The sequence below is a fragment of the Tamandua tetradactyla genome, chromosome 13 (genome assembly GCF_023851605.1).
Source record: "Tamandua tetradactyla isolate mTamTet1 chromosome 13, mTamTet1.pri, whole genome shotgun sequence".
Taxonomy (NCBI): Eukaryota; Metazoa; Chordata; class Mammalia; order Pilosa; family Myrmecophagidae; genus Tamandua; species Tamandua tetradactyla.
Genome location: NC_135339.1, coordinates 34,687,287 through 34,705,662, shown reverse-complemented (window position 1 = coordinate 34,705,662; position 18,376 = coordinate 34,687,287). Strand labels below are relative to the sequence as shown.

Below are 18,376 nucleotides of genomic sequence, written 5' to 3'. Positions count from 1 at the left end.
GCAAGCAGCAAGCACTCAGTACCACTCCTTCTAGAGACAGTGGCCAAAAGTTGGCACCAGCAATCCCGCCCCCCCAAACATTCTGACATACTGAACGTCTGCAGAACCAAACCTACCATAACCAACCAGTCACCTTTCTCCGCCCCCAACTCCCCCCGGCACACCATTCCTTATAGCCAGATGCCTGGGGAGGGGAAAAAAGAGCAATCAACAAGGGTCTCATCACTTAGGGGCTGGCAACCACGCCTCTGTGGAGGCGGGGTGTATTTTAGAGGCAATTCCCTTGAGTATTCACCTAAGATGTCATTAAACGGCAGGAAATACGATTAAGAGAGCATGGTTAAACTGCAGTGACTGGGAAAAACACAATTGTTTCATGTTCATCATAAGATTGAGATGCTCAATAAACTAGTTGCAGGCACAAATTCATCATTGCACATTTTATAACACTCATATCATATACAATCTAAATAACATTCCTAAAACACACCAAATACAATTTCTGCTCAGAGGAGTATGCAGTAATCTCTTTAATAATCATTTAGTGCCCTCCTGATTTCTTTCTACTTAACATACCTACCTTGGGTTTATTCATTTATTAGAAGTTGTGAATGATTTTAAAAGTTAATATGAGGGCACACGGGTGGTTCAGTGGTAGCCTTCCATGTGGGAGACCCGGGTTCAATTCCCGGACCATGCACACACACCCCCCCCCCCCCCAAAAAAAAAAAGTTAATATGAATGCTTCAAGCAATCAGAAGATTGCAAAGGGTCGCTAGAGCCTGCTACTTTAACCAAAGGCGCTCACTGACTTCCTGGTGGTCATTCCCGAATCTGAGGGTAGTCAGGAAGTCTGAGTAATGCCTGTGAGAGCCACTGGGTGGCACTGGCAGGCCTGAGATGTGGGCAAGAGAGAGGAAGAAAAGAAGGAAAGGAGGCAAGGAGAGAGTGAAGGAGGAAGGAGACATAAGGAAGGGGGAGAGATAAAAGAGAGAAGCGAGCAAGAGAAGAAGTGAGTAGACTAGAGGCAACAACTGCCTTGTATGGCCTCTGTGGCCACCCCTGACATGGGACAATGACCTAATTTAGTACTTTCTAACTGTGAGGCAAGTATGGCTCACCCTCTTTATTTCCCCGGTCCCCAGCGCTGTGCGTGGCACTCCGCTGATACTCAGGATCTGCTGACTTGTGGGACAAATGCTGCTGTCCTTCCAGGAAGTGGGCCTCAGAGGGAGAAGTTTGGGCCACCGGGTATCTGAACTCACCATCCTGTTGTTCTGGGATAGCTCAGTTGAAAATTCAAGAAGTGGTATGTCGGTGAGATTCTCCATCAGTAGTAAGCCTCTTTCCGGTATAACAGCAAAGCAGGAATATCAGCACACACAAACTTATTCTATAAAAGACCAGATAGTAAATATTTTAGGCTTTGCAAGCTATATAGTCTCTGTAGCAGCTATTCAACTCTGCCTTTGTAGAGAAAGTAACCATAAGCAATATGTAAATTAACGAGTGTGGCTGTGTTCCAATAAAACTATTTAGAAAAACAGGTGGCAGACCAGATTTGGCTCTTGGTTTGCCCACCCCTGGTTTCTTGGGTTCTAAAATAATCTTTGTGATTTCTCTAATCTTGCCCTTACATCCTCTTGGATCCAACAATCCTCTTTTGGTACATGACTATCTATTCATTTGTCTCTCTCTGAATTTGTTTTGATTGCACAATTTTAAACTTCTTAAATTGTAAACTGCTTGAGGAAATCTGAAAAAACATAAATGCCTCCCCAAATCATGAGTATTCATGTCTGATGATATTTAAGGGCTTTCTCAGGGAGTTTTCATAGAGAAGGCCCTTAGCTTTGAAGTTCTCATGACATGTAGCTTCTGAAGATTCCATAAAGGCATAGATGAAGGAATGTGATTGATACCAAAGTACAGAACACAACATCTTAAGCTCTGGCTTCAGTGAATTAGATTTGAATAGCTTCAGAAAGGTCAGTCTCAGCTCAAACTATAGTCACTAAAGTTTGTCTTTGGAATCATTTAGCCATCTCTTTCTCCCATTCTCTTTCTCCCAGTACTCAGTGTCTTCATTCCCTTCTCCACTCTCACTCCCATTAAGAACTTGATTCTTCCATTAACCAAAATGAAAATGATTGACAGCAGATTACTTTCCATTTAGGGATGCTTGCATTTTAATAAGGTTGGTTGCATTTTAATAAAGGGATACAGGGCTAATGATGAGGATATATACCTCCTGGTGGAGAATTTTTACCTTCAATTGGATGTCTACATGGTCCGGAGAAAAATTTAGGAGAAATATTTTGAACTGGACCAATGCCTATAAGCCTGTGGCTCTGTGCAGTTCCATGGACTTTGTGTGAATGGCATCTTCTGGGGCTTTACAACACGGTGGTGGGTGTTGAGTGCTCTGGTGTGTGTGTGTGTGTGTGAGAGAGAGAGAGAGAGAGAAGGTGGGGGGCGGTTCCTAAGTGAGAGACCATCCCCTAAGGAACAGACAACCAAAGTGTGGGTTTGCACTCTTAAGTTGTCTTCCTTAAGAAATGAAGGTAATTAATCTGGATAAGATTTTTGCACGTCACATGGAAGAAAACACCCAGGAACTGATGAAAATGGGTTTCCTTCACAAAAGAGTTTTATTCACAAAAGTTGATCATGGCTGGATTTATTGGGAGGCCTCTCGTGTCCTCTCTGTAGTCCCCCTCTTACTCCAGACACTGGGCCCCGAAGGCTTGGACCAGCCTCCTGAGGTGCAGAAAAAGTGGTGGTACCTTTCACTGCCTTTCTTACAGGTGGAAGGCTCTCAGGAAGCAGCTTTGCACTCACACATGGAAACACGGAAATGTGGGGGCGAGTGAGAACCAATGGATAAATTCTCCCCCCCTACGCTCCACAAGGTTTCTCAAAAGGCCCTGGAGGAATTAAGGACCAGGCCCAATGCCAAAAAGAATCCTTCTAGTGACTCTCCTCCTTCTCTCTTCACTCCCCTTGTCCCTGACCTGCTTCTTGGGACCACACCCCAAACAAGCCCCCCTGCATACAGGACTTTGTCTGAGACTCTGCTTTGGGGGGATCCCAGGCTAAGAGTCTATGTTCATTTGTCACAAGAAAAACTTTTGCCTGACTCAATCTATTATGTGTTGTCCAGAGGCAAAATTGCACACTTTATAAATACCTTACTCTTGAATAGTGGTCTTCAGAGCACTTGATGGTTTGCAAAGCATTTTACATGCAGAATCTCAAAGACAATTTACCTATGGTCCCCTTTCTCTCCCTATGCCACTGCTTCCTTTCCTTGTGTCAACCTCTTCTGTTATCCCCCAACCCAATCTCTCTGACAGTGCCAGTCCTGGACATGGGCAGTGCCCACCCTGCTCAACACCTCCCTCAAGCGGGAACTGGCTTGCTGGCAACCTCCCACTGAGGGAAACAGCTCTGTGCTGGCAGCGGTCATGGGCTGGCCACTGATCAGTCCATGGCAGTATCTGGCCTGAGGTTTGACCATAATAGGCTAGTTAGGGTCCATCATGTGGCCAGAAGGTAAGGGCTTTACCCAACTCGGTTGATGTACTAGAGCAAGAACTATGGCATTCAGAACTTAGACTTGAGGCTAGAATAAAGATTGGCTAGGCCATGGTAAGTATGGAACAGAGAGATGTGCAACAAGAAGCAGACTCAACAAGATGGGTCTATGCAGAACTGAGGAAGTGGCCCTTCTTGGGTGTTCTCTAGAGCAACATCTGGATCTGAATAGCTTTACAAATCCTGGTTCTGCCTTTGCTTCCTTATAATAATGCTCTCCAATCGCTCCCCACCCCTTCCTTTTTAAGGTGACCTACATGGGTGTATCAGCTACCTTATAACCAGAAAACCCTAGATGACCTGGTACCCCATACCCTTACACCCTCCCTTCAAGACACTATTTTCTTCCAGGTCACCAATAAATAAATTATATGCTAATAGGTATCACCCAGGGACTCTCTGGAGGAAGCTCCTCACCTCAAAGCAGTGAAACCCAGGCACTGGGGCAGGCAAGCAAGAGAGATTTGGGGTAGTGAGGATCACTCCAATGCCCCTTGGATGACCTGAAAGCAGCAGCAGCTGCTCAGATGGCCTATGTGCAGGTCAAGCCTTATAGTAAGAATTTGGGCCTAGAGACAATAATAAGGATCTATTCACATCTGGCATTTCTTCTACTTTGGAATGTACATTCCACAGAGGGCTGAACTTGTGGCTTCCCAGCAGTCTCGCCAGTGACTAATGGCCATGGTATAGGGGAGTGCATCCCAAATTTCCTTGGATTGTCCAGATTTCAAGTATGCTGCCCCAGGGTTGCTACAAAACACTGATTATTTCAAGAATTACCTATGTTTAGATAAATAGTTTAGAATAATTCATACTAGTAGACATTACAGCAAGGATGTATATGTATTAAAAAGATGAGATTCTCCCTGGTTAAAACAACGTTAATGATTCATGAGGACACAGATGCACTATGCTATGTGTCTCTATGGAGTCTCCCACTTCTAAATCCTTTGAAATACTTTAAAAATCATTGAAACCATTATAAAATTTTATTTTACTGTTAAAATACATGCAAAACAAAGAAGAAGAAAATATACTCTTAAGGAGAATTTTCAGTAGGAATATTCTTTTTTGGAAGAAATATGATCATTCAAAAGTAACATTTGTCCCTAATATATGCATTTCACCACTTTTAAGATGCATATTTTTTAGAACTTACATCTCTGAAATTAGAATGCATTTTTTCAATAAAATAATGATGCATTTACAGTTAATGACATCTCTTAGATTCAATAATATACATTGATAGAAGTGTAAATGTTGCTCAAGGCAGAAAATTTGGTAATGTTTCTTATGTTATATTAGATAACACAAGCTGGTTGTCAGCCCTATAGCTTCTAGTTTTCTAGAGAGGAAATTTGTTATAAATATGTCTTTAAAAATGGAGTTTGTACGAGGGAAGGAAAAATCTCTGTGTAACTAGTATATCACTTTCTTGAACCGGTTTCTCCCTCTGCTACAAAAAGAAGCCCCATTCTACTAACCCCACATCTTAAATACATTTGTCATTAAAAATTAAAAATGGAGTTTGTAGCAAATAATGTATTATTCTGTAAGACATGTCCATAGCTCAGACATTTAGACTGTATCTCTAATTTCCACCTTGTTCAAATCTAATTTTGTATCATTGACAATAAAAAAGCAATTATTGGGCAGTGCAATGGTGGCTCAATGGCAGAATTCTTGCCTGCCATGCCGGAGACCCGGGTTTGAAGCCCGGTGCCTGCCCATGCAAAAGAGAAAAACAAAAACAATTACTATTCCAGTAGCTCAAGATACTGGATGAAACATCATGCCTCACGATTATGAGTGATTTATTGAAGGATAATGAGATTATAGAGATCACAACAGGAATAACTCAAAACAGACTGCAAGAACACAGAAGTACTAAGAACAAACTGAGTTGATCTATGAATATACACATATTTATACCCTAAACCTACTACCTTAGAAGATACAGAAATAGACAAACACACATTTTAGCAGCTAGCAGAGCAGTAAATATGTATCTTCTGGAGTACTCCTCTATATACTCCCGAAGGAATGAGAGTGAAATTGGCCCCAAATAATTAAATATTATCATAAATATTAGTTTTTACTCTGCTGATGACTTGAAAGAGTCTCAGGCACCTCCAGAGGTCATTGACCTTTTTTTTTTCTTTTTTTCTCTTTTCTATTGCAATATATTATATATTCACATACCATATAATCATCCAAAGTGTGTAATCAGTAGTTCACAGTGTCATCATATAGCTGTGCATTCATCACAATCTATTTTTGAACATTTTCATTATCCCCCCTCCAATTTTTTTTTTTAGTAAGAAGAAAAATAAAAGTAAAAAAAGAATGCCCAAGTGTGGGCAACAGTGGCTCAGTGGCAGAGTTCTCACTCATTTGCCATGCCGGAGACACGGATTCAATTCTAGGCTACTGCCCATGTCAAAAAAAAAAAAAAAAAAAAAGAATACCTAAAGCATCCCATACCCCTATCCTCCCCATTGTTTATTTATTTATGTCTTTTTTTTCTTATCCATCTGTCGATACACAGGATAAAGTGAGTGTCAGTCACAAGGTTTTCACAGTCATTTGGACACACCTTAAAAATGCTATAGTTATTTAATCATCTTCAAGAATCAAGGCTATCAGATTACAGTTCAACAGTTTCAGGTTATTTCCCTCTAGCTACTTCAATACACTAAAAAAAGAACAGTATTTTTTCTTAATTTAACAATAGAGTTAGCATAAAATTGGTTAACTTTGACATCTTGCCAGGTTAGACAAGTTACTATTTTTGTTTTTTATTATGAACCACAGGACACTTGCTAATCGAACTTTTGGTTTGGTCATATGACATCATTGAAACTAACTTTTGAGGTGCAAAATATATAGATTCTAAGACTATTTTTGGAAATTATTAAATAACAGCAGCAAAACATTGGTAGGGATGGGTGCCAATGGCATAGGCTTAAAGCATTATATGAATTGCATATCTGGAGTTCTTCCAATTGATGTGGAAGTTCATATCATAAAATGTTGAAATCTTTTCATATTTATATACTACTAGAGACACAAATCTTTAGGTGATTTTATGCAACTACTTTGCAGACATATTTGATTATCTTTGAATACAAGATTTCCAAAGTTGATGCCTGTCCTTGAAGAATTCCAGTAATGTTTCAACTTCTGTGAGGTTAACATTATCAGTTAAAATGATAAATAGTTCTTAAGAAAATTTTCACAGATCCTGAGTCATAACTTTCACACTTGTTGTATTGGTAAGGGCAGACTAAGTATTGTAATGAACAACCCCCAAATTTTAGCTATAAAGACAGAAAAAATTTATTTCTCACTCATGTCATAGTGCAATGCAGGACAATGAACTCTGACCTTTATGCATTCATTCAGGGACTCAGGTTTCAACCAACTTATGGCTCTACCACCATATATTTCCTTGGAGGTTTCTTCACTGGAAGTTTTTATAGGCCAGGTCTGGAAATGATGTGTATCACTTAGCTTCACTTCCCACTGGGCAGAACCCAGTCATCTGGCCACACTTATCTGCAAGGGAGTCTAGAAAAGATAATCTAGTTGTTTGCCCAAGAAGAACAGAAGACAGATATGGTTGAACTGTGTTATCACTGCTTCACTCATTCTTGTTATATAGTATTACTATTGATCTTTTAAAAAACAGCTTAATTCAGATATACTTCATATACCAAGAAAGTGATTCTTTCAAGTGTACAATTCAGTGGATTTAAATATGTCCAAAAGTTGTGCAATAATTACCACTAACTAATTTCAGAACATTTCATCACCCAAAAAGAAAACCCATACTCATTAGTGGTCACTCTTCATCATCCCTGCCACCTGCCAATCATTAATTCACCTTCTGTTTCTATGGATTTGCCTATTCTGGACATATCTGACACATGGAATTATACAATTTGGCCATATTGTAACTGTTCTTTCACATAGAATAATGTTTTGGAGGATTATCTATGGTCATAGCATATCTCAGAGCATCATTCTTTATAATGTTGAATAATATTCCATTCTATGGATATAGAACATTTTGTTTATCACTTGATGGGCACTTGTAGGAATTATGTGCCCATAACTTGATGGCCTGTTAGGAATTATGCAACTCTGAACATTCTTGTATAGGTTTTTGTGCGGACATATATTTTCAATTCTATTGGGTAGATACCTAGGAGTAGAAGTGTTGAATCATATGGCAATTCTGTGTTTAATATTTTGAGAAACTGCCAAACTGTTTTCCAAAGTGATTTTACCATTTTCCAATCCTACCAGCAATGTGTAAAGATTCCACAATCACCACATCCTTGTCAATGCTCGTTATTATCTATCATTTTTATTTTAATCATCCTAGTGGAAGCAAAATGGTATCTCATTGTGCTTTTCATTTGCTTCTCCTTAATGACTCATTGGTCATCTGTATGTTTTCTTTGGAGCACTATCTAGTCAAATCCTTTGGCCACTTTTTAATTGGGTTTTTGCCTTTTATTGTTGAGTTGTAAGAATTCTTTCCATATTCTCTATACTATTCCCTTATCAAGTTTCTTTATTTGCAAATATTTTCTCCCATTCTTTTGGGTTGTCTTTGCACTTTTTTGATGGTGTCCTTTTTAATTTTGATGAAGTCCAATTTATTCACTTCTTTTTCTTTTGTCCCTTGTGCTTTTAGAAACCATTATCTAATCCAAGGTCACGAAGATTTACTCCTGTATTTCCTTCTGAGTGATTTATAGTTTTAGTTCTTATCTTTATGTCTATGATCTATTTGAATTAATTTTTGGATAGTGCATGAGGTAGGGATCCAACCATTCTTTTATATGTGGATAAAACTATTTGTTGAAAAGACTATTCTTTCACCATTGAATTGTCTTGGCATCCTTGTCAAAAATCAGTTGACCATAATGTAAAGGTTTAGTTGTATTCCATTTATTTATATCTATACTTATACCAATACCACACTACCTTGATTACTGTCATTTTCCAGTAAGTTTTGAAATTGGTAAATTTGAGTTTTCCAACTTTGTTCTTTTCCAACTTTGTTTTGCCTATTGATTTTTACAGTGGATTTTTCCCACTGATTTTTAGAATGCAATTTCAAAATTGGAGAGGGGAAGGGACAGGGTGGAACAATGTTCAGGTATAAAAATATAATATGTTTGCATTGGAAGTAGCATGTATGCTGGTATAAGAATTAGAAGAAAGAAGCCTATTTTTGTTTTACAAAGTAAAAATTTGGTAAGAAGATTGTTTTTGATAATAATCACCATTATATGAATTTTTTCATCCATTTTCAAGGAAATTACATGTGAACAGTTTTAATTATGAAGATCTTGAGAAGACAACACTTACTAGTGTTCATCAGTTATCCCTGATTTATTTGGGTGAAAAAAACTTGAATGGGATAATCTAGAAAAAAAAATATTCTTTTTTGCAAAGCTTTAATTGCTTTTGTATACAATCATATTTTCAAAGGGTTTTGTATTCTTAATATAATGCAAACTTGCTAGCCAATTGGAAAAGGTAAAAATAACTACAGACAAGAGGAGAATGATGACCAGTTGGAATTCTTAGATTCTTAAGAACTGAAATAGGGAATGTATATGCTTGCCCTTTTGCTGTTAAGCTACTAGTAAATCTTGAAATGATAAAATGTCACTTAGTTTTCCTAATGATTACTCAGAGATGTGCCAAAAGGTGATTGCAAAGAACTAGGAAAAAATCATATTGAGCAAGTAGGGAGACTGTGCCATGTGGCAAGAAGAATTAAGACAGTCTTAGAATCAGACTGACAAGGATTTCAAACCTGGACTTCTTGTTCACTATGCAAACTTCAGAAAGCTATTAAGCTTCAGTTTCATTATCTCTAGAAATTGGTTAATAACTCTTGCAGGATTGTGTTGAGGGGTTAGTGATTAAATGAGGCAAGAGATCCATAAGAACACACCCAGAAAAATATCTGCCACAGCGCAGGGCCTTGACGAATATATTTCGTTTTTTTTTTTTTCAAATACCTACAAGTGGAGAAATGATGAAAAAAAATCCACAAAAATGATAGGTAATGGAATCATTATGATAAATATGTTATTTCTTCCCGTGAGATCATATTCTTTTCAATAAAGAATATCCATCAAGTAAGATTCACTTGACATGATAATAGTTTTATTTCTTTCAAAAAAATTTTCCCATGAATAAGCAAATTATTTAAGAAAACAAACACACCCTTTTGTCAGGTCAACTGTCCAATTCTTGGGAAGGAAAATGGAAAATTGTGTTTGAGACTTTGTGAACACTGTATATTTCAACAGTGTGGTTTGGAAATGGGACAACAAACCAGAAAGCAGCAAGTTAAATGTTTGCAAAATTATGTGATCCTGGTCATCCATCTGAGGATGAGGATGTGGCCTGTAAGTCCAAGGTGCAAGGCCAAATATCCCTGCTGTAAAATGATCACCTATACTGTACCAGGGAATCTGTTTTTTTGCTCACCATTGTTTCCTGGCAAACAGCAAGTGCTTATAAATATTTGTTGTATGAGTGAACCACACCTAGTACCATCTAGTCCAGTGGTTCTCAAACATAGTTTTAGCTGTAGATTATTTTTCAAACAAAATGTTCAGTGGAGGCCCAACATGACACACAGACGGGAGAGGAGCTGCCTGGTCCAAGGCAGGCTGAGGGGCCTGGGTCCGGCACATATTAAGTCTGCAGAGCACAGCTGGAGAGTCCCGATCTTATCAAGCTTCTCTATTCAGAGATGGAAAAAGTGAGGACTAGAGATAAAGGAGACTTGCCCAGTGATATACAATAGAGTCTAAAGTTCACCCTCACCCTTGGCAGCCTGTGTGCCAGTAGGAAAGAGGGCACATTCCACTGAGTGTTTGCATCACTGCAAGGGCATGTGGATACCCTCAAGCCATCCAGGTGTCCTCAGAGAAGAGTTAGTATCAGTTGCTTATCCAATTTTTGGAAGTGCCTCGTATGCTGTGGTATAATAAAGGGCTTTAAGCCATGTCACTGAGGCCTCTCTGACAGCATATATACTTTCTGCCAGAAAATAAACATGTATTCTTTGAGGGCTGTTTGCCCCAGATGCTGCGGATGAGAATTTGGGAACCGAATTTGGAGTTGGATCTGGTAACCTCAAAATTATGCTAAATCGGGGATTTTATGAACATCCATCCAATAATATCAAATGGTTCTAAGTGTGGGACGACTCAACCTGTGCTTTTCTTCTTAGGCATTCTTTTCCTTCTCACCCCTCCTTGTCCCATGGAAGGACTTTAGATGTAGTGGAAGGCCTACACCTTGGAGGGCCCCACAGCCCAGCCCTTCCTCCTCCATCTGGCCAACAAAGGGTCACCCCCACCCTAGGTTCCTACTCACAAAGACCACACTATCCCTCAAGAAGGGAACTAACTGCTTCCCTCTGCAGCCTCTGCTAACATCTCCAAATCTTTTCTTCCCCCTTATCATGCTAGAGAGAGGAGAGGGAATCAGTTTCCTTCACAGTCAGAAATTCCAAAGTGACAGAGATGAGATACTTTACCATATACTTTACGATAGCCACCAAAGCCAATTTTCAGTTGCACAGTCCTGAATAAGATGTGACCTCTTAATGGAAATACACAGACACACACACACAAACACAAACACACACACACTACCACCCTAAGTCATGGATGTCTACGAGATATTTGGGAGAGTTCTACCAAGCTGGCTGATACTCGGAGCAGTTTGGGGGCTGTACACGCAGAGTCCCTGCTGTTCCTTGGGTAGGCCTAAAGAGGGAGTTGTTTCTTCAGAATGCCTGAGTGTGAGCCTGTGCCCAGCCAGCCTTGGGGTTCATGTACAGCAGCTGCCAGCTGGTTCATGTATGGCTGTTCATAAACTTCAAATGTCACCAAACAAACCCCTGTCGCACTTCTCTCAACTGTGGGGGTGTGTGTGTTCACTAAACTGACAGGAGTTTCAGTAGATCTGGAAAGCATGGGGCTGCTGAGAGTCAGGAGACCCGAATTCTGGTCCCAACTGCCTCATGCTTGTCCTTGGGCAAGTCCTATTACCATTCTGAACTCACTGTCCTCATCTGTCAAGTGAGTATGTGGGCTCAGCCAGCCTCTTTCATTGAGTGGCTAAGAGGATAGATTGTGTAGGGAAAGGTAGAGTATAATGTAATAAATAACGAAGTTGGCATTAGGGGCTGAAAAAGCCTTCTAGAATCGCGTAACATCTGCCATATTTCTAACCTCTTCACCACTCAGGTTTTTCATTGTAAATCGGTGGCAAGAATAGCACTAAATAAACTGTAATAAACTCTAGGATTATGTAATGAATTAATGAAAAAGATGCATGGATTGGGTTGCATCAGGTTAGTACATGGTAAACTCTTAAAAGTGGTAGCTCTTTTTAAATAGTTATTGAAGCAAAAATGCTCTCAAACACTGCCATGTCACAGGTGTGTGAAGTGCATTTTCTGGTCCCTGATTTGGTTCTCCCAGGAAAGTAAAAAGACAGGCCAGGAGAGGAGAGAAGTGTTTTCCATTCAAATGGAAGCTCACTGCTTGGATCTATCTCTTCAGGGAGTTTCCTTTGAAGGAACACACCAGGGAGTTTCCTTTGAAGGAACACACCAGGCCACATGGATGTGGATGAGGTAGGTGGTTACTCCACTCTATACCTAGTGGGGAGAGAATCGCCATCAAGCTGTTTTCTCTATTACCACTAATGTTTCCTCCAATCTAAAAGCAATTTTTCATTTATTTGTTCAATAGATATCCATGGGATAGTGACCTAATATCCCAGGCACCATTATAGTTGATAGAGATAGAAAGATAAATAAAGCTTCATTTCTACCCTTAAGGGGATTACAGTCTAATTAAAGAAGATGGGAAGATGAATCAGCAGGCAGAATTCAGAGAGATGGTAAGCACAGTGTGCTGTGAGGACACGTAGAGGGGGTCCCTGTCCTGGGTTGTGAGGAGGGCGTGTCTGGGGCTTCCTGGAAGAGATAATGAGCTGAATTTTAATGGAGTTTAAGATTGCCTTTTAACTAGGAAAGGCAGGTTACTCTAGGCACGAGGTCTCCAATTACCTCACCCTTACTATGAGGGAGTTCAGCTAGATAGTTTCTAAGTCTTTGTTTTCCTGGAGTAAGTAGAAAAGGAAATTCTGGATAAGGGGCTTCCAGGTAAAAAATCCCACTTATGAAGTCCTCATTGGACACATAGAAAAAAGGAACCAGATCATTTTGGGGATGTGCTAGAACAAATTTAAAAATAAGAGATGAAGCTGGATTGCAACAGTCCTGTATATTCAGGAAAATCATTCTGGAGCTGTGTGGAGAGTGAATTGAAGAGGTAGAAGGAAAGAAACGGATGGGAAGGCAGTTGCTTGGGGAAATGATGAGGACATGGCTAAGACAGGGTCAATGGCACGTGAAAAGGTGATTTAGAAGAGCAGGCAGACCGTAGAAGTGTTTAGAAGGTAGAACTGACGAGGTGACTTGTTCGGGAAAACTAAGGAGTCAAGAATGATGCCCCATTATTCTAGCTGGACCCAGGGGACCATGTCAGAGCTCCCTTATTAAGCATTTAATGAACGCCTCCTTGACAGATACAGAATCTGTGATCCTCATTCATTCCAGAGCGAAGCTTATAATCAAGCAAGAGAATCAAGGCACATTAGCATCAGCTGCCCTCAACTTTTTTCAGGTTTGTAGTTATGCTGTTGTTTTGGAAGAAAGGAAGGCATAGACCCTTGGAATTACTGCTTGACAACTGGTATGTTTAGAAAGGAGGACAACCACTGCTGGTATGACAGCAGGCTGTTCCATACAAAACTGATGGAAGCATAAAGTAACAAGACTTTCTGGCAGTTAGACAATATTCATCAGAAACCTTAAGAATGAGCATATCCTTTTACCCATCATTTCTAATTCTTGGAATTTGGCCTAATCCAAAAAAAAAAAAAAAAGGATGGGCCCAAAAGATTTCATTTCAAGGACGTTTGTTGCAAAGCGTCTATAATTGTGAAAAGCTGGAAACAAACATGACAGAGAAATAGCATCTGGCCTTAGAGGACCCAAGGCTGGGACTGGTTCTGAAGAATTATTAACAGAGAGCGAGGAATAGAAGCGAGATATCTCAAAGCTGTAGTTAGACTTGTGAAGTCATGTGATGATCAGCATGTTCTTTTTGACCTGGGTCTTTTTGACCCATGGATAACATGCAGCTTTGCATCTCCAGAAGGGACTTTCTTTCCCCTTCTCCTAGCTCCCAGGCATTGCTAAGCTGAGTGTTCCCAGCTGGAGCAAGTAAGCATCTGTCTGAAATCGTTTCCATCCATCTGTCCTCCCTGTTGTTTTCTCCCACACCTCGAAGACTTCACATCACATCTGAAAGCCCAAAGATTCACCATCACACAGTGCAAAGAGCATGGGCCAGGGTTCAGGAAAGTTCAGTTTCCATCTTTGTTGGAGCTGTATTTATTGAGTATCACCTATATGCTGTGCCCTATGGTAATTCCCAAGGAGAGAAAAATAAATAAGACACAATCTCTGCATAAGTAGACACTGTTACTTGCCACCTAGAATCAATTCTCCCCTTTGGCCTTACTGACCAAACCCTGATTGTACTGTGAACTTCAATATTTCCAGTTAAACAACTCTCTCTTCCATTCTCTTTGCCACAAGGGGTTGCCATGTAACCTCATTCTGACCTATGAGATATAAGAAAAGGTCATTAAGTAGGGCTTTAAGGAAAACTCTTTAAAAGGGGCAGATTCAGTGAATACCTCATTACTCATCACCCTTAACAAGTTTCCCTGTCAAGAATGACAGATACAGAATCTGTGATCCTGATTCATTCCAGAATGAATGAATGAACAGCTTTTCAGAATTATAGACACCTTGCAATGAGCATCCTTGAAATAAAATCTTCTGGGCCCAACCTTTTTTTTTTTTTTGATTAGGCTAAATTCCAACAGGGACATATTTTCTGACAGGGAATATGGTGAAGGAATATTTTGTGACCATTGGGTGACCACCATGAGGATAAAAATCACATGATAAAGAATGTTGAGTAGAAACCTAGAAGGAACCTGGATTCCTAATAATAGTATAGAGTTGTCATGGCAATCCTGGCTCTATGAGAAAAATAAAACTCCTATTTTGTCTAAGCTGTTGTTTAGCTGGGCTTTTTGTTACTTGCACCTGGACACAATCCTAACTGATCCTTGACTCCGCAGCCTAGGAAAGCAGATTTCTAACAAACGATTTCAAGTCATATGATGAGGCTGTTATGTAAACAGAGCACCGGTAGTGCAGAGACAGGGTGAAGAGCTCTGTTTTGTCAGGGGGGAGGTGTTTGCTTTGTCAGGGAAGGGGTTTGCTGGAGAATGACGACCGGTCAGGAAGGATTTCTGAAAGGAAATGCTGCTAGAATTGGGTCTTGAAGAAAGACCATTGCTCACCACCCATGGAGGAGCAGAAACAGAACTCCAGGTCAAGGGGATGGCATATGCAAAGACAAGAAGAGTGAAATTATGTGGCACATTCAAGTGTTAAGATGATTTCATTTGACTGGAGAAGAGGATATGTGTGTGGGATGAGGTGGAGGATGATGAAGAGACAGGAGGAGCCAGGTCATAAAAGGACTTGTGGAAGCTTGGGCAAATCACCAACCCAGTTCACTCCCAGTTTCCTTAACTATGAAGAGAGTGGCTAGTGGCTAGTATCTAGAGGCTACCCAGGGGAAGGGAGAGCTGTGAACAGTGGGTTGCCCTGCAATGATCCCTTGTGGGACCCTGGCTGGAGGCTTCTGTGTCCTTCGCAGACATTTCCCCAGCCCCATCTCCCTTGGTTTCACACAGCATGGTGTATTCTAAGGAATGCGCTGGCATTTCAGCTCAACACTAATTGATGACTCAGAATGAACAGAAGTGTGGACAACTGTTTACTAAGAAGGCAGTCTTTCGTGTGACAAATTAGAGTGGGCTGCTGGATTGTGCAGTACTCATGAGCTAGGCAGCTTGGAAATAGCACATACCATTGCACTGGGCAATTGATTAATTTCTTGTCCTGTCTTCCCAGGCAGGGTATCACACACCAACCCAGCCAGACTTACTGTCCATCTAGACCAGCAAAAGTGTTTGTCCTCTGAGAAACACCTCAAATAACTCCCCCCAAGCATCTCTTGTTTCTTATAATTCTATTATGTAGGAATATAACACTTTCTTGAGATTATGCATATTTTTAGTTTATTTCACTTCGTGGATCCAAGAGTCTACAGTCTGTAGAAAGCACCATAAAGTTTTAGAGTCAGCAAGTAAGTTTCCAAATAATCAAACCATCCCAGTACTGTGTTATTATTATTTTTTTTTTGTGTAGAAAGTTGAAAATCAGCAAATACACTGCTGTCTGTTAGATACAAAGAAGCAAGGGGCTAGATGGTGTCGGAGACACAGATAATCAAGATATGGTTCCTGGCCTAGAAGAGTTTGTGTTTTAGATTAGAATAGCAAAGCAGCTTGGCAGAAAGAGCCAACAGACCAGGATTTGAATTCCAGCTCTAGCACTAACAACAGTGGAACCCTAGCTTCCGTTTCGTCATCCACAAAATGGGGATGACAATACCTTCTTCTCACAGAGGCTATGGTGCTGAGAGATAATGCATGTAAGCACCAACTACAGTGTGTAGCATAGAGTAGTTGCTCAATATATGACAATTATTCCTGGTTATTGTTAAGTAAAGAAGTTGAATAATTCAAAGCAATTATAAAAGAAGCAGTAAATGGCAGTACAGGATAACTGCCCATGCCTGACATGTTATTCAAGGGGTCCTCACTACAAAGCTGAGGAAACTTCCCATTTTGCAGATGGTAAAACTGAGGATGGAGAGAGTTTAAGTAGCTTAGAAACATTTAGTAAGAGGCAGAGATTCTGTGGCTTGTGATGCCAAGGCCTGTGTTTTTTTCATACTGCAAGAGCTTCCTGCCAGGTAACTGAGGATTTTAGATCAGAATTGGAAGAAATCATGAGGCTGTGGTGGGCTGGGAAGGCTTCAGAGAAGATGGCATCTGAATCCATCACTCATTCCACCAATAAGTATAAAATGCCCACCATGTTCAAAGCACTGTTCTGAGCAAAACACATAAGATCCCTGTCTTTCTTGGGGAGAAAGCTTTGGAAAGATTGAGGAGAGGAAGAGGGGAAAGGACATTTCAACTGTGGAATGTGTACCCAGACTTGAGTTCTTAAACGAACCTGGCTCCACCTCACAAACCCGCTTAAGCCCCCTCTAACTCCAGTATTGCTTTGGACCACTCCCCATTTGCTATTCCACCACGCCAGGACTTTGCTAGTTCAGATTCCTTGGTTCCCCATTTTGCACCCCCTCCCTGAGTTTTTTTTCTCCCTGGCCACAGAGATGGTTACCAGGTGGTCACCTCAGCAGGTCTCTGCCACGCTCTTCCAGGTTATATTCTTGTTCTAAGCACTGCATCTGCCCAAAATTGGCACTGAGAGCACATGCTCCCCAAACTCCCAGGGGACTCACCCTAGTTGAGTCGATCACCACCCACCCCTAACTTTACAGGGAAAGAGCAACTACAGAAAGAAAATGCTTGAAGTACTTGTTGAAAATGACTGAATCCATATGCTGGAGTGAGAATTTCATAGATTTGCTGGTTGATTTACACACACACACACACACACACACACACACACACACAGATATGATAAAATTTTCTTTTAGCTCCATTAGATTGTAAGCTCCAAGAGCATAGATTTCTGCCTGTTTTGTCACCAGAACAGTGTCTTAACACAAAGCAAGCCCTCAACAAGTATGTTCTAGATGAATAAATCTTTGTAACCTATGGGGAAAGCCTTCTGAGGGAGAGAGCTGCTGCGGTTGAGAGCCTCTGCTGGGGTAGAAGGGTACCTCCAGGTATGGGTGCCAGGCTGATGTCTTAGTTTCGTGAAATAGTGGGAAACCTTGTGGGTTGAGAATTGCTGTAGGGAAGAATCACAGAAATTAAAGTCCCCATTGAAGGTATTGCAGAAAAGGGGTTAGGAGGAGAAGAAATTTGTCTAACATTTTAGCTAATAGCCATCCAGCTCCCTTGCAGGACCACTGATAATCCCCCACCTTGCTTACTTTTGTGCAGGTAGAGTTTTTAATTGGTAGAGATCAGAGAATTGCTCAAAGAAGACAAGGCAGCATTTACGGGAACAGACTACCATGGCCTAGCTTGGCTCTTATTTTTCCAAACTCTTCTACAGGTTCCATGCTGTTCTTGCCCAAGGCTGTTGGGCTGGGCCAGGGGTCGTCCTTTTAGGACTCTTTTTACTCTTTCAAGCCATTAGATTCAGCCTCTGCTAATGTGATTACTCTCAGGTACCAAGTGTTTATCTATTGGGTTTGAAATAGAAGTTGTTTCCCAAATATATTCTGAAAGGCTCTGGATGAGTCTTCTTAGACATGTCTTCTCTAAAAAGAATGCCCTTGGTCTTTTTGCTGTCTGCATTGCCTACCACACTGCAGTGGTTGGAGAGTTATATCTTCTCCTTTTAGGAAGGACAAAAAAAGGTGGAATATGGAATTATGGTCAAACCCTCCAACAAAATGGCTGAACTGGAAACTAGGGATGATGTTCCCTAGCTCTGAATTTTAGGGAAAAGAAAAAGAAAGAGTACCTTCCTTATTGGGATCCAAGTAGAACCTGGATGCTCATTGCACAGCAC

General features: G+C 40.6%; 1 protein-coding gene across 17 annotated transcripts in view; it reads right to left on the bottom strand.

The window, feature by feature from the left end:
* Positions 1 to 18,376, bottom strand: part of LOC143653850 (uncharacterized) — a 353,382-nt gene that overhangs the window by 162,333 nt on the left and 172,673 nt on the right. For all 17 annotated transcript variants that reach the window (XR_013161560.1, XR_013161561.1, XR_013161564.1 and 14 more), the window contains one exon: positions 1,266 to 1,393. The gene's annotated coding sequence lies outside the window, so the exon portion shown is untranslated. The remainder of the gene's footprint in view (positions 1 to 1,265; positions 1,394 to 18,376) is intronic.